The following is a 17,619-nucleotide window of genomic DNA, read 5'->3' as shown; positions in this document are numbered from 1 at the left end:
AAACTTGGTAGAGAACCACTAGATGATGCTACATTACAAGTATCAAAGCCCTAGGCTTTGTGATTTGGACAAGAAGATTTTCAAAGTTTTTCCCTATATAAGTCTATGTAAACCATATGACCCCCAGGGCGGGGCCATATTTGACCCTAGGGGTATAATTTGAACAATCTTAGTTGAAGACCACTAGATGATGTCACATACAAAATATCAAAGCCCTAGGCCCTGTGGTTTTGGACAAGAGGTTATTCAAAGTTTTTCCCTATATAAGTCTATATAAACCATGTGACCCCCAGGGCGGGGCCATATTTGACCCCAGAGAAATAATTTGAATCATCTTGGTAGAGGACCACTAGATGATGCTTCATACCAAATATCAAAGCCCTAGGCTCTGTGGTTTTGGACAAGAAGGTTTTCAAAGTTTTTCCCTATATAAATCTATATAAATTATAGAAATAAACAAAGGGCCATAACTCACTCATAAATTGTTGAACCAGTCTGATTTTCAGGGGGACAAAACTAGGGTACCAATACATCATTCTGACAAAGTTTGGTCAAAATCCCCCCAGTATTTTCTGAGGAGATGCGATAACGAGAAATTGTTAACGGACGGACGGACGGAATGACGGACGGACCACAGACGCAGAGTGATTTTAATAGCCCACCATCATCATGATGGTGGGCTAAAAAGCAACACCATGTTGGCTAATGAAATATTTAGTGGAGCAATGTAACATGAAACATCAAGCAGGAAAATTCAATATCAAGTTGGGTAATGAAAATGCAACATCATGCTAGGTACTGAAACACTGAGTATGATTATGCAACATCACGCTAGGTACTGAAACACCAAGTATGGTAATGCAACATCACGCTAGGTACTGAAACACCAAGTATGGTAAAGCAACATCACGCTAGGTACTGAAACACCAAGTGTGGTAATGCAACATCAGGCTAGGTCCTGAAACACCAAGTGTGGTAATGCAACATCAGGCTAGGTCCTGAAACACCAAGTGTGGTAATGCAACATCATGCTAGGTAATGAAACACCAAGTGTGGTAATGCAACATCATGCTAGGTAATGAAACACCAAGTGTGGTAATGCAACATCACGCTAGGTAATGAAACACCAAGTGTGGTATGCAACATCACGCTTGGTATTGAAACACCAAGTATGGTAATGCAACATCACGCTAGGTACTGAAACACCAAGTATGGTAACGCAACATCACGCTAGGTACTGAAACACCAAGTATGGTAACGCAACATCACGCTAGGTACTGAAACACCAAGTATGGTAACACAACATCACGCTAGGTCCTGAAACACCAAGTATGGTAAAGCAACATCACGCTAGGTCCTGAAACACCAAGTATGGTAACGCAACATCACGCTAGGTCCTGAAACACCAAGTATGGTAACGCAACATCAAGCTAGGTCCTGAAACACCAAGTATGGTAACGCAACATCACGCTAGGTACTGAAACACCAAGTATGGTAATGCAACATCACGCTAGATACTGAAACACCAAGTATGATTATGCAACATCATGTTGCGTAATGAAACATTATGTATGGTTATAAAACATCATGTTGGGTAATGAAACACTGATTTAAGGGCAATGCAACATCATGTTGGATAATGAAACACCAAGTATGGTTATACAACATCATGTTGGGTACTGAAACACCAGGCATAGTCATGCAACATCATACTGGGTAATGAAACACTAAGTATGGTTCTGCAACATCATGCTCGGTAATGAAACACAAAGTATGGTTCTGCACCATCATGTTGGGCAATGAAACACCAAGTATTGTTCTGCATCATCATGTTAGGTACTGAAACACCAAACATAGTCATGCACCATCATGCTGTGTAACGAAACACCAAGTATAGTTATGCAACATCAGGCTGGGTAATGAAACACTTGAGTAGGGAAATTCAACATCAAGTTGGGCAATGAAACACCAAATAGGGTACTGTATCATCATGTTGGGCAACGAAACACCATATACAAAGTATGGTTACGCAACATCATGCTGGGTAATGAAAAACTTAGTAGGGTAATGCAACATCATGCTGGGTAATGAAAAACTTAGTAGGGTAATGCAACATCATGCTGGGTAATGAAAAACTTAGTAGGGTAATGCAACATCATGCTGGGTAATGAAAAACTTAGTTGGGTAATGCAACATCATGTTCGGTGATGAAACACTAGGTTACGGGTATATAACATCATGACAGGGTAATGCAACATCATGCTAGATAGTGAAACACCAAGTATGGTTATACAACATCATGTTAGGTAATGAAACTCCAAGTAGGGTAATGCAACATAATGTAAGCTAATGAAACACCAAGAAGGGTAATGCAACATCATGTTGGCTAACGAAACACAAAATGTACTGAGATGAAATATATTGGCTAATATAACATCATGACTGGATAATGCATTATCATGTGGATTAATATAACATCATGGCTGGACAATGAATTTTCATGTGGGCTAATGTAACATCATAGCTGGATAATGCATTACTGTGTGGGGTAATGTAACATCATGGCTGGACAATGCATTATCATGCAGGTAATGTAACATCATAGCTGGATAATGCATTACTGTGTGGGGTAATGCAACATCATGGCTGGACAATGCATTATCATGCAGGTAATGTAACAAGTCTGGATAATGCATTTTTGTCTGGGGTAATGTAACATTATTATACTGAATATAGCATTATCATGTGGGTTAATGCAACATCATGTTGAATGACCATAGGAGAGTTAAATTCACCGCTATCTATCTTTATACCTCATTTACTCACAAATTATAGACTAACTTTAAGAATAACTGATCAAAAAAAACTGATTATAATTAACATTTTTTCATTAAGACCGAAACAGGAACTGATTTTTAAAAAGCCTGCAAAAACGCTAAAAGATCTCTGTAAAGGATTGTATGAAATTCATTAAGTTGTATAAAGAAACCTAATTTAGCTCAATTTTGATGGGAACGATGATAAAGCTGCATGGTGCTACATCTGATCTACACACTTTTAAGTGTGGGAACGTCACAAAATTTCTCTCAATTTTCACATATCTTTGACCGAAGACTGCGTATAGAATCGCTGTAAATTACCTAAATTTCTCATCCATGAAAATGCCATAAACGTACAAGGTACATTGATAACTCCATGCCGTTTTGTCACAATTGCCCACTTTATGTACCCATTTAGGAGGTAATTGAAGTATGGCACTTTGTAAGATGGGGACCGCCAGGTAAAGTATGTAAAACTAGCAGACGACAAAAATCATCAAAATGATCGTAAATATAAAACCTCTTTTATGTCCAAATATTGGGGGAATAATTTCAACAGAAGAGCTCTTTGTAGTTGGTTTTTGAAAATTTCTCAGGTGAATTTGTCAACTTGCATAAACCTGACGTATCAGGTTTGGAATTTGAGAAATTTAGCTGCTGCAAACAAAGGAAATGACTTGAAGAAAGTTTTCCTCCATAGATGGTTAAATACAATACATTTATTGTTTCCCACTTTTGATATATTGGACGAGGTTTTGACGTAAACCATATATAGACTTTTTCTAAAGGATAAAAAAAAAAAAAAAAAAAAAAAAATGGCAGAAAAATAAATGATAGATTTAACGTTGCCATTTAAATGATTTTTTTTTAAAGAATTAAGTTCAAGAGAGAATAATTATAATGTTTCTTCAAAAAGGTGGCAAATGAAAATGTTCAATTTTCTTTTCTTTTTTATAAAGGCATAGAACCAAATTAAGACACTTTTTTTCATTTCTTTTTAAAGGATATTTCCATAACCAAAGCATCATTTTAGCTCATTTTTCATATTAATGTTTGAATTACAGTTAAACCTGGGGGTTAAACAACATAATAAATATTATGACTTTATTTGCAAATAAATTAATGAAATCAGAATTACCTCTGAGAACCAGTTTTTATACATATAACTCCAAATTTATAACAGTCACTTAAAAAAAATTTAAGTTTGCATAATTATAGTATATATACAAAAAGTACTATTCTTATAACTTGCATGTAAATTTATGCTTGCGATGCAGATAATAAAGAAATAAAAAAAAAAAGACACCTACTCACGTACTTCCGGAGAAATTGCACCAATTGTTCTATTATAAAACTGTACATGGCATTATCTGGTCTGATATTTACCATGTTTTGGAATATTATTCATACACTGTCTGCCAGTTTGGAATATTGTTGGCATTACTAGCTGACAAGACAGCTGTGGAAATGAGGCTCAATATAGGGATTCTAATTTTATTAAATATATATTTTACAATTTTGTATGTCAGACGGAGCCGCTGAGAAGTAATAGGTATTCAAACAAAATCCATTTCCATTATACAAAAAAAGACAACATTATTTTACAATACTGATGTCCACTGAGACATAATAATATAATTAAACAATATACAGTCAAAACTCTGAAAAGCGGGCATCTGAAAATCCGAATCCTCAGAAAATTGTCCACTACAAAAATTTGACAAAGATCATTTAACTGTGCTCCCCTTATTTATATTCATTTTTCAAATACTGAGCATTTTGTATTTTCTAGTCAAAAATCTTCATATTGGAAAATGCAATAGTTAAAATATGAAGTTACGCTATGGTGTCCCTGCAAAAATGGGTTGCATGTTCACAACTGTCAAAGTATCATGTATAAGGAAAACACTGATCATTCCGGATCACAGTTATTTAAAGTATCGAGAAAATGTAAGGAAGATGACCAGGTATTATACAAAGTCCTTCGAGTGAATCCAGGTGCTACTGATGCTCGGGCTACTGATGCCCAAGCAACCCGTGTTTTACTGTAAGATCAGCTGAATCAACAGCTGTTTAAGAAAAAAACAATAACTTTAAATGATATGTGTTTCACAATATTAGATTATTTTGTCTGACCTCATACAAAATACACTAAGTCTTGCAGATATGACCTATTACAGTATAAAAATGAAAAAGTGAGTAAAAAGTATAAAAATAAAGTCAAGTTTATACCAGAAGTTATTGTAACATGTGTACTGTGAAAATCATTTATATTCGTGGGAGTCTTAATTTCGTGGATTTCTTTATTGAGTCAATCCACAAAAATTAAACCCAATAAAGAACTAAAATTTCTACTCATTTTATGTTTAAAATTGAAATCCACAAATTCATACCTCCATGAAAGAGCTGTTTGGACAAAACTACACAATTTTCTAGTCACAAAATTAAAAAAAATTCACTGTAGGTTTATGTACCTGTTTTGTCAGTTCTGTCATTTTTCCTCAGGAAATGAAGCATCAATGAAGAAGAATTTTTCCCAGAATCCTTCACTTCCTGAAATGATCTGTCCTGGAATCCCCTTTAAAATCTCCAATCGAGTTCACCGTTTAGACATTTAAAACAAAGTAATTCAAACAAATGGCTGTATGGTTAACAGCTGAAAGATAAACTGTTGATAAATAAGTACTTGCGACAGTATCAATATAGTTTGCAGCTACTGTATGTTAAAGTGAAATCTGATAAAAGTTTCATCAATAGAAATGAACTCATTTACAAGGACTTCTTTCCTGAAATGATTCTTTAAAAACATCTTTCAGCATCCTGTATGCACCCCTTGTAATCCTCACCCCAACAAATATACAAAAATAAGCATTACTTAGTTCTCCTTAATCTTCACTTCTTGTAAATGAACACTGGACCAAGTTTGATTAAATCAGAAGTATAAAGACTTTCAACTTATACATAAACAGACCACCTGTCTACAGAGACCACTTATTTCAATTCCAGTCTCAATAATAGCAGTATATTTAACATGCGAATACAGACCATCTGTCTACAGAGACCACTAGTTTAAGTTCCAATCTAAACATAAACAGTATATTTAACCTGTGAATACAGACCATCTGTCTACAGAGACCACTAGTTTAAGTTCCAATCTAAACATAAACAGTATATTTAACCTGCGAATACAGGCCATCTGTCTACAGAGACCACTAGTTTAAGTTCCAGTCTAAACATTAACAGTATATTTAACCTGCGAATACAGGCCATCTGTCTACAGAGACCACTAGTTTAAGTTCCAGTCTAAACATAAACAGTATATTTAACCTGCGAATACAGGCCATCTGTCTACAGAGACCACTAATTTCAGTTCCAGTCTAAACATAAACCGTATATCTAACCTGCGAATACAGGCCATCTGTCTACAGAGACCACTAATTTCAGTTCCAATCTAAACATAAACGGTATATTTAACCTGCGAATACAGGCCATCTGTCTACAGAGACCCCTAATTTCAGTTCCAATCTAAACATAAACGGTATATTTAACCTGCGAATACAGGCCATCTGTCTACAGAGACCCCTAATTTCAGTTCCAATCTAAACATAAACGGTATATTTAACCTGCAAATACAGACCATCTGTCTACAGAGACCACTAATTTCAGTTCCAATCTAAACATAAACAGTATATTTAACCTGTGAATACAGGCAGTATATTTAACCTGCAAATACAGACCATCTGTCTACAGAAACCACTAGTTTAAGTTCCAATCTAAACATAAACAGAATATTTAACCTGCGAATACAGACCATCTGTCTGCAGAGACCACTAGTTTAAGTTCCAGTCTAAACATAAACAGTATATTTAACCTGCGAATACAGACCATCTGTCTGCAGAGACCACTAGTTTCAGTTCCAGTCTAAACATAAACAGTATATTTAACCTGCGAATACAGACCATCTGTCTGCAGAGACCACTAATTTCAGTTCCAGTCTAAACATAATACAGATATATCTAACCTGCGAATACAGACCATCTGTCTGCAGAGACCACTAGTTTCAGTTCCAGTCTAAACATAAACAGTATATCTAACCTGCGAATACAGACCATCTGTCTGCAGAGACCACTAGTTTCAGTTCCAGTCTAAACATAAACAGTATATCTAACCTGCGAATACAGACCATCTGTCTGCAGAGACCACTAGTTTCAGTTCCAGTCTAAACATAAACAGTATATCTAACCTGCGAATACAGACCATCTGTCTGCAGAGACCACTAGTTTCAGTTCCAGTCTAAACATAAACTGTATATCTAACCTGTGAATACAGACCATCTGTCTGCAGAGACCACTAGTTTCAGTTCCAGTCTAAACATAAACTGTATATTTAACCTGCGAATACAGACCATCTGTCTGCAGAGACCACTAGTTTCAGTTCCAGTCTAAACATAAACAGTATATTTAACCTGCGAATACAGACCATCTGTCTGCAGAGACCACTAGTTTCAGTTCCAGTCTAAACATAAACAGTATATTTAACCTGCGAATACAGACCATCTGTCTGCAGAGACCACTAGTTTAAGTTCCAATCTAAACATAAACAGTATATTTAACCTGCGAATACAGGCAGTATATTTAACCTGCAAATACAGACCATCTGTCTACAGAAACCACTAGTTTAAGTTCCAATCTAAACATAAACAGAATATTTAACCTGCGAATACAGACCATCTGTCTGCAGAGACCACTAATTTCAGTTCCAATCTAAACATAAACAGTATATTTAACCTGCGAATACAGACCATCTGTCTACAGAGACCACTAATTTCAGTTCCAATCTAAACATAAACAGTATATTTAACCTGCGAATACAGACCATCTGTCTGCAGAGACCATTAGTTTCAGTTCCAATCTAAACATAAACAGTATATTTAACCTGCGAATACAGGCAGTATATTTAACCTGCAAATACAGACCATCTGTCTACAGAAACCGCTAGTTTAAGTTCCAATCTAAACATAAACAGAATATTTAACCTGCGAATACAGACCATCTGTCTGCAGAGACCACAAGTTTAAGTTCCAATCTAAACATAAACAGTATATTTAACCTGCGAATACAGACCATCTGTCTGCAGAGACTACTAGTTTCAGTTCCAATCTAAACATAAACAGTATATTTAACCTGCGAATACAGACCATCTGTCTGCAGAGACCACTAGTTTCAGTTCCAATCTAAACATAAGCAGTATATTTAACCTGCGAATACAGACCATCTGTCTGCAGAGACCACAAGTTTCAGTTCCAGTCTAAACATAAGCAGTATATTTAACCTGCGAATACAGACCATCTGTCTGCAGAGACCACAAGTTTCAGTTCCAGTCTAAACATAAGCAGTATATTTAACCTGCGAATACAGACCATCTGTCTGCAGAGACCACAAGTTTCAGTTCCAGTCTAAACATAAACAGTATATTTAACCTGCGAGTACAGACCATCTGTCTGCAGAGACCACTAATTTCAGTTCCAATCTAAACATGAACAGTATATTTAACCTGCGAATACAGGCATGCAGTAATATTATAACTCTTACGCAAATACAGACCATCTGTCTACAGAGACCACTAATTTCAGTTCCAATCTAAACATAAACGGAATATTTAACCTGCGAATACAGACCATCTGTCTACAGAGACCACTAATTTCAGTCCAATCTAAACATAAACGGTATATTTAACCTGCGAATACAGACCATCTGTCTACAGAGACCACTAATTTCAGTTCCAATCTAAACATAAACGGTATATTTAACCTGCGAATACAGGCCCTCTGTCTACAGAGACCACTAATTTCAGTTCCAACCTAAACATAAATGGTATATTTAACCTGCGAATACAGGCCCTCTGTCTACAGAGACCACTAATTTAAGTTCCAATCTAAACATAAACAGTATATTTAACCTGCGAATACAGGCCATCTGTCTACAGAGACCACTAATTTCAGTTCCAATCTAAACATGAACAGTATATTTAACCTGCGAATACAGGCAGTATATTTAACCTGCAAATACAGACCATCTGTCTACAGAGACCACTAGTTTCAGTTCCAATCTAAACATAAACAGTATATTTAACCTGCGAATACAGACCATCTGTCTGCAGAGACCACTAGTTTCAGTTCCAATCTAAACATAAACAGTATATTTAACCTGCGAATACAGACCATCTGTCTACAGAGACCACTAATTTCACCTCTGAATAATAAGCACCTGCCCATATAGACCACATTTCATCTCAACAAAGACTGGTCATTATATACAGGTATAATTGTCTATCCAAAGCTTTACTTGAAATTAATGGAAACTAGAACAAAGGCCCATGCCAGCAGTTCAGCAAGACAGAAGGAGACTGGAGGTCTTATCTTCCATGATGATCCGCTATAATCAAACAAGTAACAAGCCATTCATCTTCCACCTCTTATTTATAAGAAGTTGTCTGTTTCATGTGGAGAACATCTGTACTAAACACCTAGGGTTAAATAATTACCAGTACATATTATACCAATATATTGTAAAAAATGGTGAGCACTGAAAATCAGCTGCAGATATTCAACAGTCAAGACGTCGCCATAAGCTAAGAAACAAGAGGCCTTTTTTGGGCCTAAGTCGCTCACCTGAGGGGATCTTGAACTTTTGACCTAGCTTCTGACCAAGTTTGGTGAACATCCATTAAGCAGTCCATTTAAAGTGACAATGGAAACCGAGAACAAGGTTTTTGCATTTTTTGCTGCGAGGGTCAAAAATGCATAACCATCTGAAACAAGGCAATCGGTAACACCGATGGATGCTCCCCGAAACAAATATAAAAAAAAAGGTGCAATTCAAAAACAGGGTCATACAGAGTTATGGTTCTTAGTTACTGCACTCCCCACTGTCAATGTGTTCTATAAGAATTTAAAGTTCGATGAAAGTATATCTCTTATAGTTAAGGAGCGTTGCTCTGGACAAAGTTTATAACACAAAGGGCCAGAGTTATGTTTCTTAGTTACTGCACTTCCTCTTGCTGACCTCTATAAATGTGTGAAGTACTGAGTCAATCATTTATATACTTTTCAAGTAATACACTGGAAAAGTTTTCATACATAAAGGGCAATAACTCAAAAACAGGGTAAGCTAGAGTTACTGTTCTTTGACAATGTCCTCCCATGGACAAGCTTTTTTTCACACAAGGGGAGGTAATTTAACAAGAGGACCATGATGGTCCTGAATCGCTCACCTATCTCCACATGACACAGTGTTCAACTGAGTATGACATCGTTATTTCTATATTTGACATAGTGACCTAGTTTTTGAGCACATGTGACCTAGATATCATCAAGATAAAAAATTTGACCAATTTTCATTGAAGATCCATTGAAAAATATGGCCTCTAGAGATGTCACAGAGTTTTTCTATTTTTTTGACCTAATGACTTAGTTTTTGAAGGCACGTGACCACTTTTTAAACTTGACCTAGATATCATCAAGGTGAACTTCTCACCAATTTTCATGAAGATCTCGTGAAAAATATGGCCTCTAGAAGGTCACAAGGTTTTTCTATTTTTCAACTACTGACCTAGTTTTTGACCGCACATGACCCAGTTAAGAACCTGACCAAGATATCATCAAGCTGAACATTCTCACCAATTTTCATGAAGATCCATGAGAAATATGGCCTCTAGAGAGGTCACAAGGTTTTTTTCTATTTTTAGACCTACTGACCTAGTTTTTGACCCACATGACCCAGTTTCGAATCTGACTTAGATATTCAAGAGAACATTCTGACCAATATTCATGAAGATCTCATGAAAAATATGGCCTCTAGAGAGGTCACAAGGTTTTTTCTATTATTAGATCTACTGACCTAGTTTTAAAACCCCACGTGACCCAGTTTCGAACTTGACCTAGATATCTTCAAGGTAAACATTCTGACCAATTTTCATGAAGATCCATTGAAAAATATCGCCTCTAGAGAGGTCACAAGGTTTTCCTATTTTTAGACCTACTGACCAAGTTTTTGACCGCACATGACCCAGTTTCGAACTTGACCTAGATATCATCAAGGTGAACATTCTGACCAATTTTCATGAAGATCCATTGAGAAATATGGCCTCTAGAGAGGTCACAAGGTTTTTCTATTTTTAGACCTACTGACCTAGTGTTTGACCCCACATGACCCAGTTTCGAACTTGACCTAGATATCATCAAGGTGAACATTCTGACCAATATTCATGAAGATCTCATGAAAAATATTGCCTCTAGAGAGGTCACAAGGTTTTTCTTTTTTTAGATCTACTGACCTAGTTTTTAACCCCACATGACCCAGTTTCGAACTTGACCTAGATATCATCAAGATGAACATTCTGACCAATTTTCATGAAGATGCATTGAGAAATATGGCCTCTAGAGAGGTCACAAGGTTTTTCTATTTTTAGACCTTATGACCTAGTTTTTGACCCTACGTGACCCAGTTTCAAACTTGACCTAGATATCATCAAGATAAACATTCTAACCAATTTTCATGAAGATCTCATGAAAAATATGGCCTCTAGAGCGGTCACAAGGTTTTTCTATTTTTAGACCTACTGACCTAGTTTTTGACCCCATGTGACCCAGTTTCGAACTTGACCTAGATATCATCAAGGTAAACATTTTGACCAATTTTCATGAAGATCTTTTGAAATATATGGCCTCTAGAGAGGTCACAAGGTTTTTCTATTTTTAGACCTACTGACCTAGTTTTTGAAGGCACGTGACCCAGTTTCGAACTTGACCTAGATATCATCAAGATGAACATTCTGACCAACTTTCATAAAGATCCCATGAAAAATGTGACCTCTAGAGTGGTCACAAGCAAAAGTTTACGGACGGACGGACGGACGACGGACACCGCGCGATCACAAAAGCTCACCTTGTCACTTTGTGACAGGTGAGCTAAAAATGGGGTCAGCTTGAGTTGTGTTTCTTTGACATTGCATATCCTCCAGCTGGCCTCTATCCACATGTACAGAATCAAATCAATCCTGATTTAGGTTCAGGACAAGCTTTGGACATAAAGGGAGATAATTAAAAAATGGGATCAGCTAGAGTTATAGGTCCTAGTTGCTGCACTTCCTTTCAATGACCTCTATATCCGTGTGAAGTTTCAATTCACTCCTTCTTATTGTTTTCTTATTGCACTTCCTCTCACTGACCTCTATCAGTAGGTAAAAGTATCAAGTCAATCCCTTTCATATGTAGTTTTGGACTTAAGACTTCAGACAAGCTTTTTACAAAAAAGGGAGGTAATAAAAAAACAGGACCACCTAAAGTTATGGTTCCTTATCACTGCACTTCCTCTCAAAGAGCTCTATCATTGTGTGAAGTTACAACTTAGTATCATCAATACTTTTTAAGTTAAGTTATGCTCCAGACAAAAAGTGTGACAGATGGACAAATGGATGGACAAGGTGGTTTAAGTATATGCTCTCCCTCTTTGGGGAGCATAAAAACTTGAAAGAGATCCTACCAAGGGTGTCACGGATCAAGTACGGTATAATTTTAACGGTAAGTTTCAGAGAAAGAGATGATTACCTATTACTAATAGCTCACACTAAACAAAGCTCCGGTGAGCATAAAAGTACATCATTTTAAAAATATTTCTGGATATAAACTGACTGCTTAAAAAGAACTGCCATCAGTAGTTCTTTACCATTGTTAGTTTATGTTCAATAAATTATGACTGTTTTTCTTTAGCTCTGAAAGAGACAAATTTAAATAGGTAACATTCTGTGAAATAAAATTAATGTATGTGGAGGACTAATTTATGTGAATTTTACAGCTGAGTAAATCCACCAAATGTAACCCTAACAAACAAGTAAAATTCCCATTACTTTTGTTCAAAAGTTAAATCCATGAAGTCATATCCTAAAGAAATGGCCGTTTTTTACCAAAACCACAAAATTTTGTGCCCTCGAAATGTAATGATTTCATGGTAAGCATAAGTCTTCTTCAACTTATACAGTTTTATCTACATTTTTTTCACACATTTCAATAATTAACCTTACCAGTGTTCCTGAATTATACACCAGGGCTATCTGTGTTCCTGTATTCTACACCAGGGCTATCTGCGTTCCCGTATTCTACACCAGGGCTATCTGCGTTCCTGTATTCTACACCAGGGCTATCTGCATTCCTGTATTCTACACCAGGGCTATCTGTGTTCCTGTATTCTACACCAGGGCTATCTGCGTTCTACACCAGGGCTTTCTGCATTCCTGTATTCTACAACAGGGCTAACTGTGTTCCTGTATTCTACACCAGGGCTATCTGTGCATTGTAAGTATCTCACAACTTCCCAACATGATTCAGAGGTGGAGAAAGAAAGATATAGGACATGCTGTCCTCTTGTCAGTTTAGGTTCAGAAAGAATATTGGCCTCAGCAAGGAATCCAACACACAACTTATAGGTTGACAGTCCTATGATGTCAATACTGTGCTAACCCAGCAGACTGTAAAATAAAGTAAACACATTAAAAAGTATTTAGTTTCTTAAAGAAGGTGTCAGGTTTTCTCAAGGACAATTTCCATTTTAAAAATGCAAAACAAACTAAAGGAAGTTTTTGCAATCTTGTTTAACATGTGGCAGAAATGGAAAAAAAGGCTGCAAACTTGCACCAGGTTAATTGTTCTTAAGCAGCAAAAAGCCACTTCAATGTTCGCTAAATCTTTCCTGGTGCCAAGTACATGTTTCATATTATAAAATTCTGCCAATTAAATTTCCTTTCTTGAAATCCTCTATTGTATAAAACAGATCCTAGTCTCATTAAGTCATTCAAGGTTGAACTACAAGTCTTTAAGAATAAAAAGCCCAACCAGAGTGTTGAAAATCTTTGTCAAGTTTCTTTGTCCGCCCTGCTATTATTCTGGATTAGTAGAGGAACTTCTTTTGTCCAGGTGTTTAACTGGCAAACTTTGATGTAATGCATAAAAAGGGCCTTGATTAATTTTCAAGATTTTGAAAATATTGCAAGGTGGGAAGGGTAATTATTATTCTTTAAAGGTAGCCAGTCACTCTTAACCCTTACCTTGCTAAATTTCTATTATGAACCTGTCCATCTTTTAATTTAGACAGAACCATTAACTGTTAAAAGGGGTGCTTACCAGAAAGATACTGATTGAATAGCGAACAGTGCAGATCATGACCAGACTGCACAGATGTGCAGGCTGATCATGATCTTTTTTGACATTCATTCTGTTAGAGATTTTCCTAAAGAATAAAGACACTTTACACAGAATTAGTTCCTTACTAGAAATGCATGTTTTATTGATATATTTGATAAGATTTTGTATTTACCCAACTTTAATGTAGGGATAATACACTTTTTTTTGTGTATTAACGTCTGCAGAAGCCCGCGGGATTGTGACCGAGACCGAAGGTCGAGGTCACAAACATATCCCAAGGGCTTCTGCAGACGTTAATACACAAAACAAACGTGTATTGTCGCTATTCTTGCATAAAAAAATATTTCACAACGATTTATGTATTGTTTTCATGTGATGACTTGACGATTCCAGTACATTTTTTATTTACCATTCCTGTTGTTCTTGGAAACGGTAAACATGTTTTAAATATCCGTATCCAGGGCCCGGAAATAAACAACACTATCAAAAGCACATCCTGAAGGTTTTTAAGCGATTTTTTTTTATCTCTCATTATTACAAACATAAAATTACCAATAATTGTTCATATCATTTCACAATTTGGTAGACTCGATCACAATTTCAAGAATAATAACTTTACATTTGAGTTATATTGAGTACGGACACGCAGTTGGAGTACGGATGAGTACGAACGTAGTGTCAAGCTTCCAAGCTGTTTATATAAATTCTTCGAGAAATTAGATAAAAACATACCGACTGATACTTACCAAAATCATAAATATGATTCCTAAAAACAAAGAATCGCACAGGTAAACATGCGATTCTTTAATATTCACGGTTGTCTACAAAATCTGAATTGACGCTGAGTTCTAAAAGGGGAGTAAACAAGGGAAGAAACGAGTACCAACAATGTTGGGGGCAGCGCATTTGGCGTTAGTTACTGATACAGTAAAACATTCTATGGTTTAGATTGCATTTTTAATGCTTCAAGAAGAGGTTTTTATGAAAGAAACAAGACGCAGATACCAGATGTCAATCTGCGCAGAATTACATATACGTCCCTGGGAAAGCATTTCAAAAATAAAAATTGGGTATTAACAGCACGTGAATTGCTTTGTTTGTACACGATTTTCTCCCGTTAACCCTTTGCCTGCTGGCGGCAGTAATTCTGCCTTTGCGACCAGTGCAGACCAAGATCAGCCTGCACATCCGTGCAGTCTGATCATGGTCTGCACTGTTCGCTATTCAGTCAGTAAATTTTCAGTAAACACCCCTTCGAATAATAAATGGTACTGCCCAAATTGAATGATGGACCAGTCCATTATAGAAATTTAGCAGGCTAAGGGTTAATACATGGGCGGATCCAGTGAAAAAAGTAGTTTTTATGCAAGAATATAGTTATTACATTGCAAAAGGTTTTAAAAAGCTGATAATTTCTTTTTATTTCAATGCAATTTCTAGTTGTACTTCTGCATTTTATTTCAACAATCTGAGCTAATTTTTAAAACTATGTGTTATCTTGGCTGCACATCCAAGATAGGCGAAGGGAGGTAACAATTATGTCTTCTAATACATTTCAGAGAAAAACATAATTATAAATGCATTATAAATGCATAATCTTGAACAAATATAAAACAATAGGTCTTATTTTATATCATTCCTTAAGAAAAATATGTTTATCTAATTGATAATTGTGCTAAACTAACTCATCTTGGTTGGGCAACCAGGACAGAAAAATACAGTTAAAAAAATTCCCAGTGTAAATTCAACTTGAACAAGAGCTGTCACTACTAGTGACAAATGCCCCTGAAGCCAGCCCAAGAATGCTACAGTTGTCTGCGCAAAATATGCCAGAACAGTTTAGGTATGAATCATTTTGTGACCTTGACCTGAGAGACCCTGGTCATAAGTGCGACACACCTTCTCAATATGACTAACATGCCAAGTAATTTTAAAGTCCCTTGAAAAATGGCAGAGTTATGGATCAGACAAGAAACAGACCATGTTAACCTTTGACTTCTAAGTGTGACCTTGACCTTGAAGCTAGGGGTCTAGGTCTTGCGCAAGACATGTCATCTCATTATAGGGAACATTTATGCCAAGTAATTTTGAAACCCCTTAATCGATGACAGAGTTATGGACTGGACAAGAAACAGATCATGTTAACCTTTAACCTCTAAGTGTGACCTTGACCTTGGAGCTTGCACATGTTGTCTCATTATGAAGAACATTTATGCCAAGTAATTTCAAAATCCCTTGATGAATGGCAGAGTTATGAACAGGACATGAAACAGACCCTGTTAACCTTTGACTTCTAAGTGTGACCTTGACCTTGGAACTAGGGGTCTGGGTTTTGGGCATGACACATCGCCTCATTATGGTAAACATTTATGCCAAGTTACCTCAAAATCCCTTCACGGATGGCAGTTATGGACTGGACACGAAACAGACCCTGTTAATCTTTGACCTCTGGGACCTTGACCTTGGAGCTAGGGGTCTGGATCTTGCGCACGACATGTCGTCTCATTTTATGGTGAACATTTATGGATGGAGAGTTACAGCCTGGACAAGAATTTACACAGATGCATCCATGGAAGGACAGCGCGATTTTAATATGCCCACCTTCGGGGGCATAACAAGGCTCTTAGTGAACACAAGTAAGTTTTAATGGTCAGATGCTAAAGTTTTGACCAAATCTATTTCTTGACCAAAAACTGATTTACCAACTTTAAAGGGATCGAGAGTGGGAGGGGTGGGGGATAGTGGTGATTCCTGGCACATAACCTCTAAATAACTATCCCAGTGTTTGTAAACTATTGGAAGCTCCATCTTATGAGCTGACAGGCGCTGTAGGCCCAGGCCTGCATATCCTATAGTATGGTCCTAGCTATGCCAGAAAACATACACTGGTCTAGTAATCCACCCCCACCCCGACTATTTCTACTACAATACAGTCTGAGAGCTTCATTTTGAGGTTACTGAAAGATTTTAGAGGAAGCTCGACAGGTCTGCACTCCCCTGGAATCATGTTCACTGTATAAAAGTAAATCATTTGAACAGTTTAGATCTCAGTCACTCACTAATAAGCAAAATAATAATTCTGGATATCACCGCATGCAAGTTTCTGTAAATGTTTTAATTATACCAAGAATTTATACTACCATTTTACTTTTTAGTACCAATATTTAAATGTCTTTTTGTGTTTTTTTTCCACAATTTACTTGTGCTGTGAAATGAACCTGATGCTCATATATAGGATTAAATACTGAAGAAAATAATTAATGCCAGACATGGGTACCTTTTTTGCACTGCAAACTCCTCAACAAAAAATAAGATAATTATTCAAAATTTTCCCTTCATTAACAACATTAACTTTTGTCACATCTATATTAAACCACCAATGGTAAAGTATCAACAAATATATTTGTGAATAAATATATAGTTTACAATTTTATGTTACAAAACATCAGCATACTTTTTTGTATAATTTTATGAAGTCATTTTGGGATTTGATCATAATCAACACTGTTGGGAGTGGGCTCAGAGAAATAGGATATTTTAATCTTCATTTTTTCCTGTTCCTGCCTTTTTATTTTGCAAGAGCTATAGAACTATCAATTGACA

The 17,619-nt window shown here is 36.4% G+C and overlaps 1 protein-coding gene across 4 annotated transcripts in view; it reads right to left on the bottom strand.

Moving 5' to 3' along the window:
* The window catches only part of LOC123549443 (uncharacterized), a 100,801-nt gene that overhangs the window by 57,257 nt on the left and 25,925 nt on the right, over positions 1 to 17,619 (bottom strand). For 3 of the 4 annotated variants that reach the window (XM_053545365.1, XM_053545367.1, XM_053545368.1), the window contains one exon: positions 12,900 to 13,343. The gene's annotated coding sequence lies outside the window, so the exon portion shown is untranslated. Of the gene's footprint in view, positions 1 to 5,293; positions 5,493 to 12,899; positions 13,344 to 17,619 lie in introns of those variants that run through there. The other variant, XM_053545364.1, reaches the window with a different exon arrangement.

Source organism: Mercenaria mercenaria, chromosome 6 (genome assembly GCF_021730395.1).
Source record: "Mercenaria mercenaria strain notata chromosome 6, MADL_Memer_1, whole genome shotgun sequence".
Taxonomy (NCBI): domain Eukaryota; kingdom Metazoa; phylum Mollusca; class Bivalvia; order Venerida; family Veneridae; genus Mercenaria; species Mercenaria mercenaria.
Note: the sequence above shows the minus strand (reverse complement) of the source record. Positions and strands in the feature narration are given on the sequence as shown.